Source organism: Diuraphis noxia, unplaced genomic scaffold (assembly GCF_037042655.1).
Source record: "Diuraphis noxia isolate RWA-SAM2 unplaced genomic scaffold, SU_Dnox_SAM2 contig0001, whole genome shotgun sequence".
Lineage (NCBI taxonomy): Eukaryota > Metazoa > Arthropoda > Insecta > Hemiptera > Aphididae > Diuraphis > Diuraphis noxia.
The window spans coordinates 96,322,687-96,341,474 of NW_028301711.1; the positions used below are offsets into that span (position 1 = coordinate 96,322,687).

The 18,788-nt window shown below is 27.8% G+C and overlaps 1 long non-coding RNA gene across 1 annotated transcript; it reads right to left on the reverse strand.

Moving 5' to 3' along the window:
• Positions 1 to 1,359: 1,359 nt before the first annotated feature.
• On the reverse strand, positions 1,360 to 5,705 carry LOC149062571 (uncharacterized). The gene is made up of 3 exons (XR_016189846.1): positions 5,615 to 5,705; positions 1,534 to 1,668; positions 1,360 to 1,468 (listed from the first exon to the last, which is right to left on the reverse strand). It is a non-coding gene; the product is annotated as an uncharacterized LOC149062571 (long non-coding RNA).
• Between the last annotated feature and the right edge of the window lie 13,083 nt (positions 5,706 to 18,788).

Sequence of the window (18,788 nt, forward strand, 5' to 3'; positions counted from 1 at the left end):
TTTACTTATAAGTCATAAGTATAACTCATAACTACTTCGAGTTAAGTATAATATAGAATAGGACAAGTTATTCGCGTATTATTTTTGGATTCTGATGAGCAATCGTATGATTTATTATGATAAATTATAATATTGCTCAATGTGAGTACCAGTAGGCAATTATTGTCTATAGTAGTATTACTACTGTATAATATTGTTTTTTATTGAAATTAGTTTTTAAAATAATTAACTCATGAATATTGCAAATCGTTGTTAATTAAATTGTAAGTTATGCAATTTAAAAAAAAAAAATTTTGTTTCATACTATTGTACTCTAGAATCCGTTTATGAATATTTAGCATATTATATTTGTACTAGGTAGTTATTTATTTCTACGCGAAAAAATAATAAGCTAAAAAACATGGATACGTCTGACTTGGCACTTGCGTAACTCGCGCCTTGTGAAAATATTTCAATACTCAATAATGTTATACTATCGCCGGCATTACTCAGGTGGAATATTACGATGTATGATGTATGAATATACGATGTATGCACAACAGCTGATTAGTGGTGCCCATACTATGTTCTTTTTGGACCTTCTTTACTTAATTTATTTAAAAGACAAAATTCGGTGTTCGGTCTGAAATTTACAACACTTATCTATACTATTTACACGGTTTGTTAAATACAAATAATAAGATAATAATATGTTATTAACCAGTTGGGTATCAATATAAAATGTTACCTACTCGTTATGGTCGCACGTGTGCATCATATTTTATCGTTTTATCTTTTGTCGACATCCGCATGGTGTTGTTACGTAATAATTTATTATTTTCATGTTTGTTTATTATATTCATTGAACCAAAAATTCCAAATAATTTTCATGTATAAACGGTTATCATGGTTATTTTAAAGGTTGTACATAAGCTAATGAAAACACGTGTAGACGTGAAGTCGACCCACGAGCGCTTACAGCGGCATTGAAGTTGGCCATAATAAAATATTATAGCATAGCGAGATTCCTCATCACAATATGTATGTGTGAGAAATCAAAAAGGTCAGACTTAGACATGCTCCGATAGGCAATAACGAACTGGAATCATTTTTAGTTACCTACGCCCAGACAATCAAAAATGTCACCAAAAACGAACTTTGTACTGTAATAATAAATAATTGTCCGAACGAAATTCGTCCGCCACCGCCTATACAACTTTTATACAACTATTGGACCATTATTTTTAATTCATTAATTACATAATATTATGTCATACCGTATAATAGGTTCATATTCAGGTTATTCTCGCAAAACCGATATTGTAAAACAATTTCATCTAATATTAGAGTAAACAATTGTAAACAATACATACATGAGACCATTTCATAAAACATAATAATATAATGTGCATAGTTCTTGCAAACTCGATAACGTACACCATGCGCGGTTTCATAATCCAGTCACAAAATATTATGAAGTCCAAAACAGCTAAAATCCATACAAAGTATACAGTAAGTGTTAGTCATTAAAATATTATTTTATGTAATAATTACATCAGTATAAGTAAAGTCGCCACTTTAGATTGGAAACGCTGCTGATTTGCCGTCTCCGTCCATCACGCGCCCACACGCATAATACAGGAACTTAGAATTAGTGTCTTATTTTCGTCGTACTCATTGATAAGGATTCTGAGAACAGATTTGAATAATATTGTTCGTCAAGTCCATTAAATTGAGACCGTATTTCCCATATTTTATTATATCTACAAGTCGTACTTAACAACAGAATGAATTTTAAAAAAGAGTGGTGGACTACAAGCATCACGAGTCAACGAGTAAACAATATTATAATATTATAGCGACGTACTCGTGTCTAAACTTCTAATGGCACAAAGATTTTAAATTTAATCGTACATTTTTTTTACTTCCACTCTACTGAACAGTATTCGATTCGACTGATTCGAGTGTATATCCGTTATTTAGTAGTTATTTGTAATGACTAACGAGTGTATTAAATTGTTAATTCAATATTAAAATAATCGTCGGAGGATATATTTTGTCATATACATATATATTAATAATTTAATATTTCCATTAAAGTAATTTACTTAACTATTAGTAATTTGGTATAAATAGGAAATGTTGATTTTAAAATATTAATCTAAATATTTTGAAAATGTCGATGTGAATAGTATAATATAAAAATACACTGACGTGACGAATTTCAAGTTCTGACGAATATTTTTGAGTTACAAAATATTAACTGTCATAATTATTCTTTGTTTAATAAATAATTAATAAATGTCCTAAAATGTTGAACTTCTGGTTTAAAAAAAAATCGAGCCAATTCATTTTAAATATTTTTTAATTACCAAAAGAACAACTGATGGGTTTTTATTTTAACAATGCCTAAACATTTTTATTGACTAGAGGAAAACTCGAAAATATTTAAAATGCCTATAAATAACTTAAAATAAGTTTAAATAATTTGAAAATTAAACATTTATTATTTTACCATAGATAGAAAATGGTAATATAAGCATTTAATGAAAATTCCAAGTATTCGTTTTTAAATTATTACAATGCAATTAAAAAATCGGTTTTATCAACAATTATAAATGATAATGTTATACAAATTTGAGTTTTTTCCATATTTTTTTTTCCCCAATATTACTAAGAAACATGCTTTAAAAATGAAAATATGACAACCTGCAGACTGCAGTTGATTGTTGACCCATCTACATTAATAGGAATACTGACCATTGATTATAATATTTATAAGCAATGGTATGATCTAAAAAATATCTACAATGGTTACAACTAAAAATACCACGAAAACACGAAAAATAAAAACACGCATGAAAATCCCATAATGATAATATATTTCGTAGGCCTCATTATTTAAACTCTCCGGGATAGTCAAATTATGTTGGACTTGGTATAAAAATACGTATCTAATACAAATATGCGGGAAATGAATCGGTATTAATTTGTTTCTATTTTAAAATAGATTTTCGTTAATTTAAACTAGCTTCAAGTTTAAAATACATTATTAATCCATTTATTACTCATATCGTTACAACTATTATAAGCAACGCATTTGTATCTATAAACATATTATAATAATATTACATTCCTGATGTCCTCATTATGCTCAAAACTGCAATTACCATTATCGTATACATGATATATCGTATATGACTCGTGTGAGAATGTCAATAGCGATGTTTCCAATTAAACCGAATAACAGGAAATGTTTAATGCCTACTCAAGTTTTAAACCAATTCGAATTGTGTAATTTATGTGTGAAAAGGACATTAAAATGCACGTTATAACTGTATGAATTTGTGTTTATAATGGAAGCGCACATTTTTGAATTTATTTGTTATTGGCTATAATAGTGTAATTTATATACCATATCATAACGCATTAATTTACTTGGTATTAACATAAAATATGTCCATAGACACTATAGAGGTTTTTAGTTTACTTTAACCCGTACGTATTATTTTATTTTCCTCCGAAGTAAATTTATCATTTATATCTGAATAATTCATTTTTTTAACCCAATATGTCATGATATCATGTATTCCGATTTGTTTGATTTGTTTGATTAATAACTTTACTGAAAATTTAAATAAAACATGGTTGTGTATGTAGTTATTCCCATAGGCGTGTCTACGGCGGGTCATGCCTGTCATGCACAAGCATGACGTGCAAAATTTAATCCAACTTGGTAGGTGCATTATAAATTGCGGTGCATAATTTAAACTTTATTTTGTAAGTTACTGATTTCGTATTAAGTTTTTTGATTTTCATCACGTGGATCGCTTGATAATTTTAAACTTCCATTATTACCATTGATAATAGAACTATATTATAAACAAAACGACGGTTAGAATTATTATAATAATATACATTGAGAAAATTTGTAGTTATAAAAATAAACATTTGTAAAAAGTATTATTAGTATGAAAGTTATATTTTAAAATGTTAAATACAATTTCATATAATACACTCGGTCATTTTGGGGGTCATATTATTATCAAAGCACAATCTAATTTTTTTTTTTGGTGGGAAGGGGTGCATTAACCCCACCCTTGGATATGCCACTGTTGTGTATGATCTGCGGATGAGGTCTGTGCACGCCTATGGCTTATTCCAATTATTAATTCATATATTATTATATTGTCAAAACAATTTTTCTCGAGGCCCCTTGTAATCTTCATAAATACCACATATACACCGATACTTATTTGTTTGTATAGTCTCGCGCATTAGTTTCGTTTTCATACAAATGCATAGTTTATTTTATTTTTTTATTTTAAATGAGCCTCAACAACAAAGGTTATTGGATTTATTTTATTGTGTTCACTTCTTTCGAGAATTCTGTAAGTATCATAGGCGCAAATCACCAAAAAAACATTAGGGGGGCTTAAGCACCAAAAATTTTTGAGGAAACAGACCAAACTCGTGAGGGGCTTCGCCCCTCACACACCCCAATAGTACTATGCTATATATTATATAAATAAAAATATAAAATCAAAATCAAATAAACACAACTAAACATTTTATTATTATTGTTTATTTATTAAAAATGTAAAGGCAATGTGCGCTTATTTTCAGCAAACTTATTTAAAATTATGTCTTTATAAATGACTAGATCGCTCTCTAAAAATTATTTTAATCCTATTTTATGGAATTACTCACTGCGGGTCTAATTAAATAAAACTATATACCTGTAGTGTCGTGTTGCGGTCGGTCTGCGTAGATTATAGATACTCCGAATTTTATTATTTACATACCTATATGTTTAACAATTTATTATTTCCCGTTAATATCATAATTTCACAATTATTATGATATTATATAATATGTTTTACATGTCATTGCAGTTTAATATATCCAGACGTAAACTCGACATATTATATTATAAATAATTAAATAAATATAAAACTGTTTTTGAATTTTTAATTAATGTAATTATTTTGAAAATGTGATGTTAATAGTACTATAAGTTATAATCACGGGATTCGGGGTGCTAGTATTAAAATTCAGTGTGCTAAGCACCCTTAGCACCCCTGCGATTTGCGCCTATGGTAAGTATAGAATTCAAGTCCAAATAATATTGTTTTCAGATATTAGATGCACAACAGGTACCTAATTATTGTTTTGGTTTACTGCATTGTTGAAAAAAATCGGCGTTTGGAAAAATAAATATTTAAATTAAACTAGAACATAAAAAAATAAACTAAAATTTAAATCACTTATTGAACAATAATAAAATTTAAGTTCAGAGTTGATTTTTTGACACAAAAAAAATAACAATAACCTGGAATCAAAATGGGTGGTTGGTTAGGTACATTAGAAAAAATTAAAATAAAATAAAATATAGCTCAAGTAATAATGTACTATAATTCAGCAAAGTCTCATACAACACGGAAGAGCTATATTAATACGGTATAGGACGTAGGTTACCTGTAATATGTTATATATTTTATAAAAAGATCTTAACTGTTTTATAATATTAGCTTATCCATTGGCACCTAGTTTAAATTTTATTCAATAGAAATATAGCTAAAGTAAGAATTCGTTTAATAATAAATAACTATTAAATAATCATTTTAGTTAATACTTAATTGGATATGAATATTGAGTGCTCTTGCCAAATGAATCATGTATATTATGAATTACTCGTATGATTGTCATTCTTTAACAATTGCTATCTGTAATAATAGAGCAAAATTGCATTAGGTATGTGTCATGTCACACATATTTTTAAGTTGTAATATTTACACATTTAGAAATTACAACTATACTTAATAGTAATTAGTAGGTATCTATAATAGTATCTCCTAAAAAAAAGTAGACAGGCAAAAATCAAACCGTAAAATTACTATGTAAAAAAAAAGTATGAATTGATTTGTTGTAATAAAACTTACAGTAATATAAGTAATAACTAATAGTAGATAAAACAAAATAATAATACGTGGAAGTTAGTAGGTTAGGAAATAAAAATCTAAAAAAGAGGTAAATCAATATGTGTTATATAAGTTAAAATATGAAATACCAAAAATATTATAATTTATTATTGTATACGTATAAAAACGATGGAACGATAATGCATAAAAATATAGTCGTTCAACATCGCAGTTATTCGCAATGAAATGGAAGCAATGATTTTGAAATCAGGAAAAAAATAGTTTTTAATGGTTTTGCATAAATAATTATTAATTAATCATGAACTGTCAACCGGAAATGCTCTGAGTATTTTAATCATTTCAAAAAGTAAATAATTTATAAATTATAAATGTGAAGCATGAATCCAACATCAACAATACTTAAGTTTGACAACACCGGTGAACATTCGTGTTGCTTATAATTTATGCTCTATAGTGGAAGATAATTAAATTCCAGTGGAGAATTTTCCATTAATATTGACATTGAATAAAAAAACGAAATAAATACCTATATTAACTAATCATTTTGCATTGTGTCATTTATAAATAATTATAATATTAATAAATCAATATTTTATTGAACATAAATATTTAATCGGACTTTTTTGTTTGTCTATAGTACTATTACTACTCATAACTCTGCTTCACTAATTACTAGGGCCCGGATTTTAATGCAAAGTGCATCTTTTTTTTATTGATCATAGACAATGTTTCCAAATATAAAATTCGCGTAACGCGTGTTTCAAAGCTAAATATTTTATTTTGCATTTTTTTGCATATTTCGGCGTTTTCATATTTTAAGAGGATTTTTAGCATTATTGGGTCATTTTTATATTTACAAATTTAGTGTATTTATTAATATATATTTTATTATCTATGTTTAAAATGAATAATATTGCCCCAAAACATATGCCTGTCAACATCATAGCAGGTTAGGTTAGGCAGCATCAAGTTAATTTTTCTATTTTTTTTTTTCAATTAAGTAATAAATAAATATTAATAATAAATTTCAAATTAAAATAACAAATTGTATAAAACATAAATATAATTGGAATTTTTAAGGTCATTTTTTGTGGTAAAATGCTTTTTTTAAGGACATTTTTGGCTATTTTTTAGAGCATATTTATATGGTTTTAAGTGCATTTAAATCCGGGCCCTACTCATTACATAGGTACGTCATCGTGTACTCGTGTAACTAAAGCGAGAGAAGAGGTAAAATAACTTTATATACAATATGTTCATCAAATTAATATTATTAGAACTCTATACTCGCTACTCAATAATTATTAATTACCATTGGACAAGAAATGAATTTAATTTATAGATTTAAACCGACGGTTGTCAATTGCGCATCGCAATTGTTAATCTTGACTTTTTTTGCAAGACAATTTTTGGGTTTTACATTGTTTGCGCATTGTCCATTTAAAATGTGCTACATCGTTTGCGCCAGGCCCGGATAATAATAATAATAATATGGTCTGTAAATACGCGGCCCGGATAATAGCCAGTCAAGCATTCGAGAAAACCTCGAAACATTTTGGACAGCTATATAATAGTATACAGTCAGCTAATATGATAAGGTCATTATTATTTATTGATATTGAATTCCGTCCAATATGGGCTACTATTAGTACTGTAGAAAACGACGGGCTGATTGAAAAATATTTCTCGAAGGGCCGAGACTACCCAATCCGGCCCTGGTTATTTGCACATCAATATTATTTAACAATAGAAATGAAAAAAGGTATACAACCAAAGCGTAAGTTGTTTTATAACTTAGGTCTTAAAATCTCTAATAAATAATGTTCGCATAATATTAAATTTTTAAATATTGCATAGGTATAATGTAATACCGAGTGTAAAATATGTAATGTTTTTGATGAATTTTGTCAAAATTTGAACTGAAAATATTTATGAATGTTAATTATTTTTATTTTTAAGTTTAAAAATCTTAAATTATTCATTCTCTATATAATATTAATTATCATACAATTCATACATCATGTAATACCATTTTTCTATACCCTTTTATTGTTCAGAATATCGATGCGCATTTGGTGTACGATAATTTGGTGCAGGTAAAGTAAACAGACAATGCGCAAACGATAATCTATATCAATGATAGGTACTCAAACAATGTACGATATTTTTAGACAAGTAAACAGACGATGTGCAAATGATATACGGCCATTTAAACTTATCTAATTATAGTTATTTAGGTACCAAAATCAAAATAACATTCATCCATACTTGCATAGCCGCGCGTACTTAGTAACCTTATAAATTAATACAAAATACAAATATGAGGTTTTTTCCACGATGCCATTCACACAATTATATTATTTAGAATAAAATTATACTTCTGAGAGAATATTAGATAACTACCTATTATATCAATACAATTGTAATATTTTAATACTTAAAAAGGTAAATGGTAAATTATTTTTAGAAATTTAGAATCAAATATAATATACTGTAAAAACATAATTACACAATGCACACATTCTAGGCTTCAGTGGTATTTTAAAAAGTATTTTAAAAAGTATTCGAAATATTATAAATAATAATTTAACAATTCTACTTTACAATTATTCCAACTAAAATGATATTAAATTAAATGAATACAATATCTGTGTTGAGAATATAATAAGCAAATAATAAAATAATTACAACGGCAGAATTATTATCCATCATCAATATTATCATCTACCCATCACCGCGGTCTATTCTTCGAATTCATAAAAAATTTTCACGAATAAAAATAATTATGAATTTACGAGTATGTCGTTCTGAAAAACTGTCGAGACACAATAAAACAATATAATTACCAGCCGGTAACAAGTCATATTGAGCAACATAATGTACATAATATTATATCTTACAGCCATACCAATTAATAATATTTAAATTCGTGATTTTTAAATATTTAGTCAGGTAAAAATAAAATTAACCTTTTGTCACGTGTTATATTGATTGATTTTCCTTCACAGTTTTGAATAGTTCAACAATATAAATACATTTTGTACATACAAAATTATAACAACTTCGTATTGTAACATAATATATTTTTGTCCAATTGCCATATTTATTATAGTTGTTTTTTATATATATAAATAAAATGTAAATCATGAAAAACATATAATCATAAGTTAGTATGATATTATGTTCAGAATAATGTCTAAAACATATATATATAATATAAATATGTTAATTGACTGGTTCAAATACTGAATCGGTAAGAATAAATAAAAAAATTGAAATTTTGGAATTTAAATTAAATATTTACTCACCTTAAAAAAATGTTCATGTTTTTTACGAGTTATTATATTTGTATTATTATTAAATATATTTCTTCAGGTACGTCATATCATTTTCATTAAGTGTGTGTGGTAAGAGTTTTACAGGCGTCATTTATTCGATTTGAAATAATTTACCATCGCATTCTGTACATATATATTTTGTATTTATATAAATAATTTTTGTATAAATATATCTTTGAAAGTCATAATTTGTTGTTTTGAAATGTCGTATTATACTAATTGTATATAAATCTAGGATAAACAGATATTAGTCAATCACCAGATACATAACATTTTAATGTGGCTCACTAGTTGGAAAAGGTGGGCGACCCATGTATTAAAATGAAGTGAATAAACCCGTAGTCACTTAATAATCCAGTTGAATTATTAAAAAAATATATTTTAGCATATTATTGATGATTTGAATTTTTTATTAAAACATAAAAGAAATATATAAATAAGTATATAATGTGTATTATTAAATTAAATCCTAAAAAGTAACAATAGACCATACCGTCGGTACATTAATATCATGACGAAATTTAATATAATATTAATTATGTCGTACAAAGTATGAGCCATCGTGTTTGCAATATTATGAGGATTCGACATAATATTTTTGCTGTTTCAAAAATAGTATCGTATCTACCTCAAATAATATTCCCACGTATTTTACAATTGTGTTACTCGGCTGTAAATACAAATATTGAAACATAATATGTATATATGATAAGCTGGATTGATTATTGTTTTTTGTGGAAACGGCGGATGTATAGATAAAGCTTTTTCAAAAACAACAATGATAAAGTCCTATACTTGTTTTTATCTGAAATGTCAAATTCCATTAAACAATTAAATATTATATTATTCTGCAACACACACGATAATGCTATACATTTTATTCGTATAACATTTTAATATTGCAGAGATGCTAAAATGCACAGAATGTCATATGGGAACTTAAAACTAAAATAATGTTTGCAAAATAAACTAAAACTTTATATTTTTACACACACACAAAATAAACATGTATACTTTTCTAATACACAAGCAAAACCAATTTTAATTAACCAATGTATTTGCTTCTATTATCTAGACAGCCAATGTATCATTGACACCAACGGCATAATACCATCATAAATATTACGGAATATAATTAAATTATAAATCTAATAAATAACTTCTACGCTTTGATGGTAAATAATATTTCCCACGATCTTCATAATATCAATTCATAGATCTTAATGAAAATATTTACAGGGGCATATTAGATATAGGTATAAGTACAATTTATTGGTAACAAATTGTGTTGGGAGTGATTGGAATGTTGGAACGTAGTTAGGTAAAATTGGTTGTTTAGCATTATTTTGGCAAGTGAATAAAAAAATTAACTAACAATGATTCACTCAAAATCAGTTTTTTGTTGGGAGGGGGGCAGGTACATTTTTAAGTAGTTTTCCTAATAGTGTTTAAAATGAATTATACATGATATAAAGCAGTTATACAGTTTAAAAATATTTAAATAACTTATTAGTTAGGTTAGTAATCTCAAACTTAAACCTTGGCTATTGTTTATGTATGATAATTTTAAAGCAATTTTACAAAAAAAAAAAAAAAAATTGAATGGTGAGAAAAAAGACTATACTAACCACAAACGTACAGAAACTGCAAATAAACCATCGGTCAGTTAGGGTCTAACCGACTACCGATTAATACTGTGTCTATAGTAAATGAGGTTGAACACTGCAGGTCGTGATTTTAAAGTAGGTTCAGTGGCTTACTGAAGTCTAAAATATATTTTATAAATGTTGAGCAGTAATGTGGTATTATTAAAAGCAATTGTACCATTCTTAAATAATACATGTGTCTATAAATTGAATTTTTTCTATTGTTGGCGGAGAAGATATATATATCTTGGGGTTTTACGGTTACTCATTTTATGAGTATATTGTATATATGTATAAAATACCTACCTACATACTACCATTATACCTATAATGGTTTCTTAATGGCCCATTTAAATATTAATATTCCCATCAAGACGTATAAAACTATAAACCGAACACTTTCTGTAGTTAAAAGCATTGAAAATTTATTTACATCGAATGATATAAGGTAGGTAAGTATGCTTATATTATTCAAATGTTATTCGTTCGTAAATGGTAAATCGAGTCATTTTAATTTTATTTCTTATCCCTCAGTATTATCATCTTGACATCTTTAATATTATTGTGACGTCGTTTCCAATTTTCCAACCACATTTCTACACTAGAATAATTACAGAATTCCATTTGAAAACACATTTTCGATATTATATTATTTTGTAGTTTTGTATCATGTTACAAGTTAATTATTTTTTAAAATTTATTGAACTATATTCTATAGCGATGAACTCAAATATATATTACAATATTAATATAAATTGTATAGGTATCTAATACAAATATAACGCACTATGATTGTACGTATTTATACATTTGTATTTCCCAATCATCACTACGTCTATGATATTGTTAAATGGTAACCTATATTATGTTATCTTGAAATATTTTTTTTTTTTTTTTGATACTTATTGACTAAACATTTTTGTTCAACAATTATTTTATACTTAAATGACTAAACACTAAAATATAAAAAATTTAGTTCAAGCTTACGGGTTTTCATTGATACCTAACCTTACCATAGGTAATGTATGAAATGCGTGAACTGTGAATAATAGTTGATGGGCAATTTATTGGTTACACATACAGTTGGGAACTGATAAACCTTATTAAAAATATTTTACGTATGCACCAAAGCATTTCTTGTAATTGTATACAATTCATAATTTCATAAAATTGTATATTTTAGATTCTGAGCGGAGCGAGGAATGTATTGATTTTACCATGATATGTGTGTTTTTTTTTGTGTGTGTGTTTGTGTCTGTCATCACTTAAGGCAGAAAAAGTACTTCGATTTTAAGCCGGTCCCACACGACTGGTGTACTTGGCCAACATTTGTCACTGGTGACATTACGCCAGTCGTATGGGAGGCTTCACAAGTACAATTGTTGGTTACTGGCTCGTACCGGAGGATTGTCGGTAAACCTGATACAAGTCAAAGGACCACCAATGTTTACATTCAACTTGGCGTTTGCTCCCACACGGCATGGCACTACATGGTGACTGGCCGTGCGAATTTTACATATCATACAATCCATGTGGGAGAATATACAATTACCATGACAAGTATACCAGCGCTGGGCATTGAATATACACCAGTATATACTTGTGAATATACACCAGTCGTGTAGGAGCAAAGACCAATGTTGGTCATATATCACCAGTGACAAATATTGGCCACTTCACCATTCGTGTGGGACCGCCTTTAGACTTCAGTACCTCGTTCGATCAGAAAGTGAATCTAGTTGGTACTTTGGTGAGTCAAAAGAAAATATCCCCAATATTTTTCTTAAAATATTCGGGTTAACAAACTAAAAATTAAGGAAAAAACAGTAGTTGAAAAATATTAAAAATACATAAGCATGATTTTTTTTATAAGCATTTAAAGTTCAAATTTTAACTTAATACGTAAAAATTACGGCAATGTTCAAATTATCTTAGATAGAAATTCATACGAGTTTTTCTTTTTAAATCTAAGATTTGAAAATGTAATACAAGGCTTCTAACATATTTTTACAATAGTAGTTAAAAAAAAAAAAAATACATAGTCACAACTTTTTTTACAAGCATTCAAATTTTAATTTTGACAACATATGTAAAAATCACGATAATTGGCAAATTATTTTAAGCTAGAAATTCATAAATTATTTTTCTTTTTAAATCTAAGATTTGAAAATTTTTAATAATCTATAATCTTGACAGATAAACCGTCTCCGCTAAAAATAGTTTTTCGTATACAATGATATAATATCATTGGATTCAAATTTAATTCCATCCATTACAATAACCCACTTGTAACCTATACTGTACAGCAGAGTGACATCCACGACTTACCCGCTTTTGTTTTTGTTTTTGAAAAATAAACAAATATCAACTTAATATATTATTGTGTGTAAGTGGAAAACCAACTTATCAATGCAGATAATAGGAAAAAATTTAAGTGTAGGGTAATAAATATTTCATGCAAACTTTTTCAAAAAAAAAAGTTGCATACATTATTGTTCTTCAAAGTTTTCTGCAGAGTAAAATAGAATATTGTATACATTTTATTTAAAACAAAGTTGGTTCAAGGGTTTGAAAAAAATAAAAATAATTATAAGAATACTCGACAAATGATTTTAGAATCTGAAGATCTTAATTTCATTAGCTTCTTGAAACATAAATATGCATTTTATAATATGCATAATTTATATTTCAAACGCGTAGTATAATAAATATTAAATAGCTCAAACAGCATTTTTAACCCCGCCAGTCTATTACATCAGAATATGATGGTACAAAGAATCCTAAGTATTATAAAAGGTGAAGGAAAATAGTATTTGACTATAATTTGGAAAATTTGAAAAAATAATATAATAATACGCAAATTATGTACGTGATTAAATTTCTCTGAAAAGGGTTTCTTTTGTTCGTAAATGTACAAAAATGAGATGCTGCCAATCAAAAGTAAAAATAATAATTACAGTTAAAAATGTGGCAATATAATTATTATACTTAAGTCTAAGAGTACCTATAAGTATAATTAGAACTAAAATAATTGACCCGTAAGTAGTACCCGTTTTTAAAAATAATTATCAGTCTTAATCAAAATTAAAATACATTTGAACACGAGTAGGAAAAATGTTTTTAGGCCTTTATAGGGACAAAAATGGAATGAAAAAATCAAGTTTTCTGTAAAATTTAGTGTTTGTGACACACGACTTTTGTCGTTCAACACTTAGTCATCGCCGGTGTATTATACGTACATCACCCGCTGGCGGCTACGCCCTCGCTGTGTTTGCCCATTTTCTGCCCTGATACATATTATAATGCGAAATGGAGATTTGCGTATTCCCTTTCGACGCCTTTCATAATATTGACCCTTCGATGCATCATAATAATATATAACGTATTATATTTTGTATGTAATTTTACGCCGTATATCGTGTGCGGGTGTATATACATAATGATATATCATATATATATAAGTATATGTAGTATACATGGCACACGTGCAGGCCGTTTCCCTGCCGAATTTGTCTTTTGCGCCTATTGTATCTATATAGGTATAATACTGGAAGTGTATACAACATATTATACTACACAGTACACATCATGCGGAGTAAGGATATAAAGTTTCGCACGTAGATTATTAGCTAATTGTACGCAAGATTTTCAATTTTATCGATATATTTTTACACCACCACGCAAGTAGGTCTTATTGTCTAGTTATTCTGTCCGGTTAATGGTTATAGTGGTTAAACCTACAGTAGCATATTATAATATACAAAGTGGAAAAGATTTTAAGGTAGATAAGTACGATGCTCCGCTTTAAAACGTGTTATACTATGTAATTAAGATGATATGAAGTATAAAAATATTACTACCTACCTACAATGTTATGATTTCCATACGAATGTCTTGGTTTTTTTTATCATAAATAATTTTATTTCTATAACCTTAGTCATGTATTATAATGTAATATACATTATATTACGGTGAAAATCCTATTAAAAATCCTTGATGCATACACAGCAGAATTTGTTTTGTTTTTATGATTAAACTTTCAACAACTATTATACAGTTCAATGCGCATTCAAACTACAGCTGATCACAAAAATCTCAATACGAATTCACTTGCATGTAGAAATATTAACAAGTTAATTCGTTTAATTAAAAAAAAAAGTTAATTCGCATCGCCTCTAAAATATAATAATAACTTTTTTCTTTTTAAAATTTCGGCCTTTAAGACCATACTGATAATGATAAACTTTGCCACCTATTGGCTATTGCTGTCCTCCGCTACTTCTCTCCAATTGGTACCGGGCTCTATCCTTTCAACTTCTCTTTTCACACCATCTTCCCATCTTAGCTTAGGTCTACCTAACGGTATTTTTCCTACAGGGTCTTCTTTGATTACCCTGTTTGCGCCAAGCATGGCCTGTTCAACATAAGTTTTCGTTTGGCAATCCCTCATTCCCTCACTATATTCGGTTTCTTAAAGAGTCTTTGGAGTTTTTATTAATTATTATTAATAATATGTAATTCATCGATAAAGAAGTTGTCAATAACAATGCAAAAAAATATCGTCTTCGGTATTACCTATCTAAGTTTTAATTGTTTCGGAATTGTAGAATATTGCGTGGACCTATAGTGGGACCTACTAAGTACGATCTCCGGAAAATGTTACTTCATATTTTATATTATTTGGGTATTTCTTTATGAATATAGTAATCATAAATAAACCACTAAAACTATACATAATATAATTTTTTATAGAAATATCTAATATACTATTACTTGTTAGTTGTTAACCATTATCATTATAGGTATTAGGTAACCGTTATGTATTTGATAAACGCTACATATCATAATAATTTATTTTAATAAAATTATAATTTAATTTTAAAAATCACTAGAAGAGAATATTAATTCAGCATTATAACGCAATTAATTTTCTATACCTACCTCCCTAACTTTATTTCAAGACAGGAGTAGAAACATAATTCAATGGACTAAACACAATTCTCATGCACATTGCATTAAATGACATTATTTCGGGACTATAGATATAATAGTATAACTCATAAGTCGTTCGTCTTATTTTCTCAATATTTTTTCTCATTATATTCACAAAATAAGTTATCATTTTTAATTTCCGCTAACATTTTAATTTGTACAAAATAATTATGTTAACTGAACGGCTATCGTGCTATGTATACTGTATTACTGTATAGTATATATTCTAATTTCTAACTTCTAGATAAGTAGATTTATGATGTAAAAACAACAGTTCGAATGTTTTATAGCTTATATATTTAAAGATTAGTGGTATACTACTGGTATACCAGATAATCACGATGTGTCTCGTACGAAATCCTACTCCGAAGCCGCCTCAATCAAATAGTCTCGCATTAGAAACCGCGCCAACATCATAATATCGCAATTTATTTCTAATTTGAATGCATTAATAGTTGGTCCCCTAATGTCCCTCCTTACCGAGGTGCTACATAAACGATCTTCCCCTTAATACATTATTTATTTTCTTTCTCAAAATATTTATTTATGTCATACTTAATACTGTATGTTAATCAGTGGTTGCTTTGGAAATAAAGTATTATAGGTACTCTAACTACTTTTAAAATGTAGCGTCCATAGCATTTTAATAAAACTTACATAATCATGGTGGAGGTTAAAAGTTTACATAACAATCCGTCCCATGCGTACTCCTTTAAAAAAGAAGTAGGGGTACGCTAGCGTATCCAAAAAAATTGTTGAGGTACTCAGTCCCCCCGCGTCCCCCTCCCAAGTCAACCACTGCCATGCAACTAACATTGTTAATTATCCCAGATTTTCTATAACTACTTATCGTTTTGTTACTATCTTTATAACTTTTACATTTGTTATGTTGTTCATATGCAATTCATTATCTTATCATTCTTGTTACAATGTAAGTTTATTTTAAGAATTAACTAATGTAAAATGTAATATTATATTATATATGTGAATTATTTGATTGTCGAAATATTATAATATCTGAATACACACAGAGTATATTCACTTTAAGCGAACCAGTACCTACTTCATAGAGTTCTGAATGATCCATAATTTTATGGACTGGACCAGTGAATTTTAATTATGAAGATTGAACTATTATAATATTAAAATTAACCGAGACCAGGCAGTTTTATTTGCAAATGGTTGAAAAAACTGAGATTGACCTGTTTTAAACTGTTGAATAAAATTGTGACAAAACCGTATAATTTTAAAACTGCTTAAAAAAGCAGAGATCAGATCGTTAAAAAAAAAAAAATACTATTTTTTTAAAAAGAACTTACCAAGTATTGGATACAAGTGATGCAACAAGGTTAAATCTGTCCGTAGCCCGTAGGTAGTGTCTTTATAGTGAGTACCATTTGTGTCACTTCACAGTACATATACGTACCCAAGGTAAAAATGATTGAAAATTATAAACAATAAAATTTGAAAATAATTATTATGTCAATAGCGTATTATTTTATTCGCACTATACCTAATTAAAATAAAATATAGGGAGTAGATGCCTAGGGTCCATGTAGTGTTTAATGTTTATGACGAGATATTTATTTTATGATGGTTAATTCGCTATTCACGGTTTACGACTTTACGAGCAACAGCGATAAGCCTAATAATAAATCAAATCAAATCAATCGTAGTGTGTAGTATATAGCCAATGGGCATAGTAAGTGTATTATTAGCGTGCATAAATGTAATGGTTATTTTACAAATTGTATCCAATAGTTTAATAATATTATAATAATAATTAAAATAACTATATTACCATCAAGTAGTTAAAACGTTTAACGATCAATAACATAATAGCGGAGTCGTCATTACGACAAAAATAATAATAATTCCTAGTGTTCCCGTATGCTAAAAATACTCAAAACTAAATAAAAAAATACGAATTTTCGAAATTTAAATTGAACCGATTCTGTTATTTTGATATAAATGTCCAACAGTCTAACCGAAGGACTTATTTTAGATTGGATCGAAACTGAACTTGTGTATAATTTGCAAAATCAAAAAACCAACAAATACTAGACCATACAGAACACTCTACTGTGGACTGTGGACTGTGGTACTATTGATTTTCACCGGTATATTAACAAATTCTCACCAATAGGTTTTTGATATACTGTAGTAATTTAAAAACGAATAACCTCAGACGTTCGACATTTTGTGAATGATGTTAAAATGATTATTTTCCACGTACCTATGGTAAAAAACTTAAACTATTTTTTTCGAGCTATTCAAATCACTTGGAATTTTTCTAAATTTTGTAATTTATTTTTCAGTTAGCAATTCATATTTTTCTTTTCGTGGCTAACATTAGAAAATGCGGTGTATTTATCAACATGTCATTTTGGGTACTTCAGTAATCCGGATGTCTAAAGTTTTAACATTTGCTGGTTTATCTAGATGAAAAAAATATGATTTTCACTCACGGCGATAACTCGGTTAGTTAATCACCATGAACGGCATAAACCATTAACAGATTAACATTACCATATTATTATCTAGTTCATGTTTTCATTAATAATTAATATTATAATGATATCGTGGTACAACTTAACCATAGATATCTGTTTTTTGTTAACATTAACATTATATATTTATTTTAAAATTTATAAAATTTAATGGTAATATTATTTATTTTAATTTAAAAGGATACTCGTATGTAGAGCTGTAGAGGAAAGTGTAATAATGTAAACACTATTATGTTAATATTATATTATATTAGGGAGACCAGTAATTTATAATTATTTGGAATTTAGAAAGTGGCTAATCCTCCCCAGTCATAGCCAACACCGACTTCGTCATTTACCGGTTACCATATTATTAGCCATTAGGAATATGTCAAGGTTTGT